Genomic DNA, 8,772 nt, shown 5'->3' on the forward strand with positions numbered 1-8,772 from the left:
GTAGTGGGAGAGAAAATACAACTCATTAGCTTTCATAGGCTTGGGGAAATCTTGGTAATCATAAAACTCCATCATTCTTCCAAGATAAAAGTGTGTAATGAAAATGGTGTGGTAGGGCATACACTGCTAACAAGTCCCTAGACACCTTTAAAGATGCTTCAACTTTCCAGCTCTTGAGTTTGTTTTTTTTTTAAAGATTTTATTTATGTGAGCAGGGGAGGGGCTTAGGGAGAGGGAGAAGCAGCCTCCTGCTGAGCAAGGAGCTCAATGGGGGGTGGGGGGGGGTGGGCGGGGAGTATTCCATCCCAGGATCCTGGGATCATGACCTCAGCTGAAGGCAGACACTTAAGTGACTGAGCCACCCAGGCGCCCCTTGAGTTGTTTTTTAAACATATATGCTAGAGTGTAATTATGCCAAGGTAGCTTCTGTCCTTGCTTAATCGTCATTCTCAGACATTTCACAGGGGCAGTCAGATTTCATTGTCTCTTATAGGTTAAAGAAAGGCTTTAAATAGATCACAATTAACACAACAATCATAATGAAAATAGCAAGACAGCCTTGCACAAGTCAGGGACTATGGTAAATCTCCCTGGGCACTTCAATAAGACTAATGTTTATGTCTCGCTAAATGGAAAAGAGAAATATTTTAGACACCTCTAAGAACTCAAAAGCCCACTGAATTTGATGTTGGGAAGGAAGCATTTCTGTATGAGAAGAGCCAATTCTTTTCTGAAACATGAGGCTGACAGGACAAACACAAGAAAACCTTTGCTCTTAGTTTTTAAAATAAGATATATGCATAGCTGCTTCCTCCCATCTGACACTCAGGAAAGATTCTAAGGTTTCTACCTTAAAATTGTATCTGGTTTTCATTTGTGTCAGCATCAACTCAACATCTGAGAACATTTTCAGAGATTAGCTCAGAAGGAGCGTTTGCTGACAGTACTATCAGGAAGTGGCTGGACTCTATAAAATTCTGTCCTATAGGGAATCCCGACTTTAAGTAGTAAGTTCGTGAACACACAAAATTAAGTAGAGCAAAATAGCACCGATAGACTAGTTGAGGATATGCATGGGGTCTGAAAGAGTATAAATTACCAGGAAGTGAATATTTCAAATGTATACATTGAGTCTCTGCCAGTTCAGGAGAGAGCTAGTACCCCGAAGTCCTAGAAAACTGATCTAGGGCCCAGATAAGCAGGATTGGTAAATATGATAATAAACATATTGCTTGCAAGAATAATGCTTAGCATACTGTTAAGCCCACATTGTTGCTCAGTAAATATCTGTTGAATAAAAGAAGGAAGGAAGGAACTTAGGAAAAGGTTTTGTGCTCAAAAAAGCATAGAACCTGAGTTCAAATCCTCAGTCCACTTCCTTGGATACACAACTTTGGTTAGTCACTTAAACCTTAAGCCTCGGATTCCTCAGTGGTATAATATAGATGATATCATCTATCTCAGAGGCTACTAGTGACATTAAGTTAGGTTTATATGCAGCACTTAGCCCTTAGAGGCACTCATTATGGTGCTCCTCTCAAGGTCCATCTTGTCCATGCTACTGATTCCTACTTTTATTATAAATGCAGAAATTGAATACTTATGCCAAGGTTTCACTTGAACAATCAATGCCAAACTGTACATGAATTAATGGGATTTCACTGCATTAATAATAATAGTAATAACCCAAAGGCTAATTATATTATCTAAGTCACTGAATTTTTTTTTCCTTCTAAAATATTTAAAATCATGTGTAAGGCAGTATTTAGAAATAATTCACTATATCCAAACTATGCATCTTTACTCTCCCATCATATTATACCATATATATCTGTAGCTTGGAAGCAAATCTCTAGGCTTTCTTGGTGAACAGGTATAGATTCAGAAATAGCCATTACAATATCAAAGATAAACGGATGCACATGAATATTGGAGCTTCAGAGCATATGCTCCCCCTAGGCTTTGGGGTTTTTGTCATCAAATAAATTTCAATTCCATGATAATCTGGAAGTTCCAAATTTAGTTTAGAACACCTCAAACTTGAACCATGGGCTCCTACAGAAATTACATTTCAAAGTTAGACCTAATTTCAGGACAGCAGCTTGGTCCTGGGGTTCTATGATGATGTCTAATCCCCTAAGGCTCATAGACCTGATAATTTCAGGACAGCAGCTTGGTCCTGGGGTTCTATGATGATGTCTAATCCCCTAAGGCTCATAGACCTGAGGCCAACAATTAGATTAACATACAAAAAAAAAAAAAAAAGCCAAACAAAAAAACAAAACAAAACAAAACACCAGAAAAGCTTCCCATTGCCTTTATTTTTCTAAAAGAAAAGCTGTGAAAGAAAATGCAAAACTATATTTTAATCAATAAAGCTCAGGCATTATCTACCCAGAATGGACTCTCATCTATATGTTATAAGAGCCTAGGGGCATTACAATTCCTATGTTGTTCAGAAATGTATTTGAAAAGCAGGCAAAGAACTTGAGAATGATTTTTAGCTATTTGGGATATATCTTTAAATATAAGTGTACATCATCTATAGAATACACATACATATGCACCCATGCATGCACTTACTCTCTTTCTATATATATATATATTCCATACATATATTTGGAAAGGCTATCTAACATACATGTGTGTGTATACACATTTATGATTTATGCTATATGTACATATATATGCACATATATATCACAGAAAATCCTTTCTAAAAAGATATATTTAAATATCGTGCATACACATGAATAGGTCTCTTCATGGGCTGGGAGCATCATGTTTCAGGGGTAGCTATCATCACATCAGGATCCCAGATTCCCCTTCCACTCTGATCCACATTTGAGGGTAATGATAGTGTTCTTTATCTGACTTAGCTTCAAGTTTCCACTGCATCTCAATTCCATGTGTTATTCAATCTGCAGTCAGTTAAACTACACTTAAGCTAAGGGTATGGGTATATTTGGAAATATGTCCAAGCATCAATCATGGTCATGATTTGACACATTATACTTTGAAAACTGTGTCTTAGCCATATCCATACTTTATTTAGCATAGAGACCTCAGTGCAAATAAGTTATCAAATGGAATGTGGATACCTCTTACAATATCCTAATAAGTCAAACAACTGTTAAAGTGAGTTTAAGAAAATATTTACCAAGAAACTTAAAATGAATGGCTAGTCCCGCACAAATGTGTCTCAGACGCACCAGCATTAATTAACCGCATGACTTGGTCTTTCCCACATAGGCGTGTGACATTTGTTGACCTTTCACTTGAAATCCAGAATTTTGTTTAATCCTTTGAGCAGTGGATCAAAAGCTATGCCTCAGATGAAGTAATGACTGAGAACTATTTAAAAATAGTCAGGGTTGATTCCCAAAATAGGAATTTTCCATTTGTCTGGCAACAAAAGGTCCCTGTAGATTCCCTATACTGGCAAAGGAAAAATGAGTCTATTTCAGAGTTGAGATTTCAGCTGGGCTTTCATTCTGCCAACATCCTGAATTTTTCAAGTATGCCATTAAAGCAGAAAATTTTTAAACTGACACAATTTATTTGTGGAAAAAAAAGGAAAAAAGAAAATACTTGCATTCGAATCCCAAGGATTAGAACATAATCAGTTAGCTGTCGTTTAATACATGCTAAATTCTGTTAATGAGAAGTAACTCAGGCTAAAAATCTCAAAACGGAACTAAAAGTACAGATTTACATTCTGGCTCTATTGTGTAATGCACACACATATAGATATACATCTACAATTTTCAATGAATTGTACAGACAACGAACGTGCAAAAATCACTGATGCCCTGACGTATCTCAGAGGATATAGACTAATTAAATAAAAAGACAACAAAGTGCAGGAAATGTTTTACTATCTTTCATGTCATCAATTATGAATGTCACTTTCTCAAGCTAATTTTCATAAAAGCTTCTTTTGATTCAAATGGCTACCCCTGCCTAATGTTCTTTTTTCAAAACTCCCCTTTAACAGAAACCTCTGATGTACTCTGTGATTATCATTAATTTTCTTCTCCTGGTGCTTTACTGAACTTTTAAATAAAAATTTTTTTCTTTCTCTCTTTTTTTTGTCTTAATTAAAGTCAGTATTTGGCTTCTTATGAACAATGCCAACCGACTCTATTTTCCCTTTATCCCTGTCCAACTCAGGGTAGGTTTTTCTAGCTGAGACTTTCCTCATCCTTGAATCCCTCTCCTGGAATTTTCTTAATGACGCTGCCCTTCCCAGGATTTCCTGATAATCTTTCCAACTGCAGTTTCATGACAGGTCATGTATAAGGTTAAACTCATTAGAAAACTCATATTTCAGATCCCCAAAGAATTCAATGGTCTAAAGATCAAATGGAGTATCAGCATCCACCCTGGTGGATATCCTGCAAGAATTGAAATACAAATTAAAAGGACCCACCAGGGGCTCCTGGGTGGCTCAGTTGTTAAGCTTCTGCCTTCAGCTCAGGTCATGATCCCAGGTTCCTGGGATCGAGCCCCGCATCGGGCTCGGTGGGAAGCCTCTTCTCCCTCTCCCACTCCCCCTGCTTGTGTTCCCTCTCTTGAGTGCTCTCTCTCTCTGTCAAATAAATAAATAAAATCTTTAAAAAAAATAAAAGGACCCACCGCAAAATATCCTACCTGGAATGCAGATGGAGCATCCGCTTCAAAAACTTCTTCGGGAACTCCAGGTTGTAGGATGGCAGTGAACAGTAGATGTTCAGGACCCTTCAACTTCACTTGCAAGTTTAGTGTAGACATAGCCCTAAAGACTTTGTTTTCTCTTCTGTGTGTTATTTAAAAAAAAAAAAAAAAACAAAACAGATTCCACCACGACTCTCCTGCCCACCCTTTTTATTGATAACCCCTACTCAACTTGTATCATCCAGTTTGTTTGTGGGTCCCAGATCCGAAGGTCCACCCCCATCTCTTCATACTGTGGAATCTTAACTGTCTGTTATCTCTGCGGCATCTTCTAAGTGGAAGCTAATCAAGAATTCAAATGTAACTTGACCAAGATTGTTGTCTAAAACTTAGCAGGATGTTCCCTGTGGTGCAGCTCAGTCTTGTCATCTGACTCTCCTAGCATCTTTCTCTAACTTCATTCTCATTGATTTGCCCCTCTGGCCACAGAGCCTCTTGTTCAATCTTACTGAAGGTGTATTTTCATGGAAGTCTCAACAACATTCTTAATTAATTTGCTATTCTTTTGGAACCTATACAAAAGAAAGGGGTCATACTTTTCTGAGTCCTTAAGGTTGCATTAGTACCCGACTGATACAAAGTGCAATGCCATGTTTAATTGGCAGGCTGAAATGACTTTTCTACTCTTCAGCTTATTATGTGTGTTACTGCCCAGTTACACTAAACAAGAGGAAAAAGCACTTGACCCTGCAGTATGATTTCAAGGCAATTTGTGCCTCACAATTTTCATTTGATATTTATGTTACTGAAGCTATCAAGCCGTATTCTACTACACAATGCAACTTGATTTTTCCCCAGTTTTATTGAGATGTAATTGACATATGACATTGTATAAGTTTAAGGTGCACAACATAATGATTTGACATATGTATATATTGGGAAATTAGTTAATATCACCTCACATAGTTACACATTTTTTTTCCTGTGATGAGAACTTTTAAGACCTACTCTCTCAGCAACTTGCAAATACATAACAATACAGTATCGTTAACTAGAGTCACCATGCTGTACACTAAGTTACCAAGACTTACGTATCTTATAACTGGAAGTTTGTACCTTTTGGCCACCTTTGCCCATTTCCCCCACCCCGCACAATGCAACTTTAAACAGACACTGTTTAAAGTCCTTGCCTAGTATATTCTAAACAAGGTAGCACACACAGAGCTCAGTAAACCCAGGGCTCTAGCATCTCAAGCAGCTAGGCAGGAGCAAAATAGGCGGAATATATACAAACTTCGGACATTATGGCCTTTAATGATTCAAAATATGGGTATTCCTGTTGAAACTGGAAGATAAGTTTCATGAAGACAATATGACATTCCAGGAAGATTTTTAGAAAGGAATGGAACAGGTTTTTTTTTTTTTTTTTCTTGTGTGTGTGTGTGTGTGTGTGTGAACTAGATCAAGAACGGGTTGATAATCTAAAAAAAGAAAATAAGTACATGACCAACTAACAGAAACCTGATTCTTACTTCCTGGTGGATTCACTTTGCATTTGTTATGAGCACTGGATTCACTTTATATTCTATTCTTTACATTCTTTACTTGTGGCAAGGATCTTAGATTCCTCTTGTTTTAACAGCAAGGAAAGGGAAACACACTGGGCAGCCCCTCCCCAGGACCACAGAGCTTGGACAGGAGAAGCAGCGAGGTCTGAATTCAGGGATCTTGCCTCACCAGCCGGGCTGCTTCCATTGCCAGACCTGTCCATGTTCCGATCACCATCTCCTTTTCTTATATCCAGTATGACATTTCTGTTCTCTCTTTTCATTCTAGGTCTGAATCATCCAAGCCCTTGTCTTTGAATCTCTAGATTTTTTTTTTTTTGCGGGGGGTGGGGGGGTTCTTATTTGTTTGTTTGAATGGTTTTTAGATTTGGCACCTATTCCTTACCCGTAAGAAAGGTGTCTGGGCACACACAGATACATGGTGTGGCTTAGAAGAGCAATCTGTTGCCTTTTAGTTTATTTGTAAACCATACTTGGCTTGAGGACTCCATAGATTAGGGGCTTTTGCTGTTGTTTTCATCATTATTTTATCTTTTGTTGCTCCCTTCCCTTCCCCTTTGATATTATTATTACTGGGCATAGAAGGGTCACTTAGAATAGGTTAACTTCCTCCTTCTTTTCCCCAGATGGGACTGCTGAGCTTCCAGCTGTATCTTCATCTCTAATAAATCAGTTTCCATTTCACTCACTCGAATTCTTTATCATAATGTTCCCCGTTTTACATCAAATTGACTTTCTCATTTTTGGTTTCAAAGCTTTCATTTATTCTTCACTTATGAATCACCTGTCATTTGACCCAAAGTCATACTCTTTCCCAAAGCTTTTCCTATTCGCTTCTATTGTTAATTTGATTGATCAAATTTCTGTTTTACTGGTGATGTTGACCATTCGGCTAGGAGTTTACCTTTCACTTGCTTGCTTCAACACCTGCTGCCTATTTTATTTAAGATGAACATATTCTTAATCTTAGTAGACAGGGACAGAACTTCTAAGCCATCCCTACAGGAACAGAAATGGTGTGAATATAGGTATGCTGATGGCTGAGACATGACTTCAGCTCAGATGGGGCTGTGTGTGTACAGGACTGGGCTTGATGTGGCTATGTGGGCAGCTCCCTGGTTTACCTTCCCACTGGCCCATCTTGATGTGTAACCCAGCTCCCAGGGTGCTGTGTCCCACATGCAGAAGGCCCTTATTAATATGTTCTGCTGCTCACTGTGGGATGTGGTAATGTGGGGGCCTCTAACAGCACCTTCCCACCCCATCATAACTGACAGCTCCATTCTTTGAGCCACCACTGAACTGTCTGCAGTTGTATTAGTGTTCTCCTAATACTTGCAACTGCATCTGTTTCACTATCCAACTCTGAGTTCTTTAAGTGTCTGAATTATATTTGGATCCTCACAGTTGGGGCTTACCAAGTGATTAACAAATGAGACTTCTACTTCCTTTAAAGGGCTCCTTCACTCTCAATTCTGGGCCTCAATGCACAATATCCATTTTGTAATACTGAGTTTATTAGTAAATACACAGTGTGACAAGTTATTGGGGAAATCAGAACTGTCCAGGGCTTATATGTTTAGGGGTGAAAAGTACTCAAATACTAAAAGTAACAGGGCTTTATAGAATTTCTATGACAACATATGAAAAAGAAGTGTTGGTGATAGCTTTGAAATATTCCAGTTGTGTTCTCTACTGCTTGGAATAACCTGTACACTTGTTCTGTTTGTGCTTTTATTAGATCTTATTTTACTTTTTTGGTGTCAGGACTCTAAATTTTGAAAGGCTATTTGATCACCACATCAAAAACTAATGATGTATTGTATGGTGACTAACATAACATAATAAAATAAAATTTTAAAAAAATAAACAAAATGTTTAAATGTTTAAATTAGGGGTGCCTGGGTGGCTCAGTCTTTAAGCGTCTACCTTCAGCTCAGGTCATGATCCCAGGGTCCTGGGATCGAGCCCCGCATCGGGCTCCCTGCTCAGCAGGAAGCCTGGTTCTCCCTCTCCCACTCCCCCTGCTTGTGCTCCTGCTCTCGCTGTCTCTCTCTGTCAAATAAATAAATAAAATCTTAAAAAAATTTTTTTAATTGTTTTAATTATTTGCATTATCATCATTGATCTCCATACAATGTAATGGTATCTACAACAAAAATATAGTTATTAAATATAGCTTTGAAATATTTCAGAACACTTAAATTGATAGTGTAAAATATCAAACAGTTTACACTTAGTGTCATGTTTTTCAGAGGATCATATAAGTATATTCACTTCTTTTGTCTGAATATAGACAAAAATTCATTTATTTCCCTAGAGAAGTTATTTTCCTAAGCATAAAGAAATAAACTCTCATATATCACTATATTTAAAATGTAACTGAAAAAGTATTTCCATATTTCAAAAAATATTATATAAAGTAATGACTCTTGAGATTTCTGGCCAAGATTTATAGTTAGAAATATGTATTATACTGCAATCTAGAACCAACATAGGTATACACATATTTAACATGTGTATGAAAATTCTCTTTTGCAAAATATTT

The 8,772-nt window shown here is 37.6% G+C and overlaps 1 long non-coding RNA gene across 1 annotated transcript; it reads right to left on the reverse strand.

Annotated features, from left to right (window-relative positions):
* Positions 1-792: 792 nt before the first annotated feature.
* LOC118009528 lies at positions 793-2,584 on the reverse strand. Its single transcript, XR_004678961.1, has 2 exons — positions 2,223-2,584; positions 793-2,151 (listed from the first exon to the last, which is right to left on the reverse strand). It is a non-coding gene; the product is annotated as an uncharacterized LOC118009528 (long non-coding RNA).
* Positions 2,585-8,772: the final 6,188 nt, after the last annotated feature.

Source organism: Mirounga leonina, unplaced genomic scaffold (assembly GCF_011800145.1).
Source record: "Mirounga leonina isolate KUSES-001 unplaced genomic scaffold, KU_Mleo_1.0 Mir_127, whole genome shotgun sequence".
Taxonomy (NCBI): domain Eukaryota; kingdom Metazoa; phylum Chordata; class Mammalia; order Carnivora; family Phocidae; genus Mirounga; species Mirounga leonina.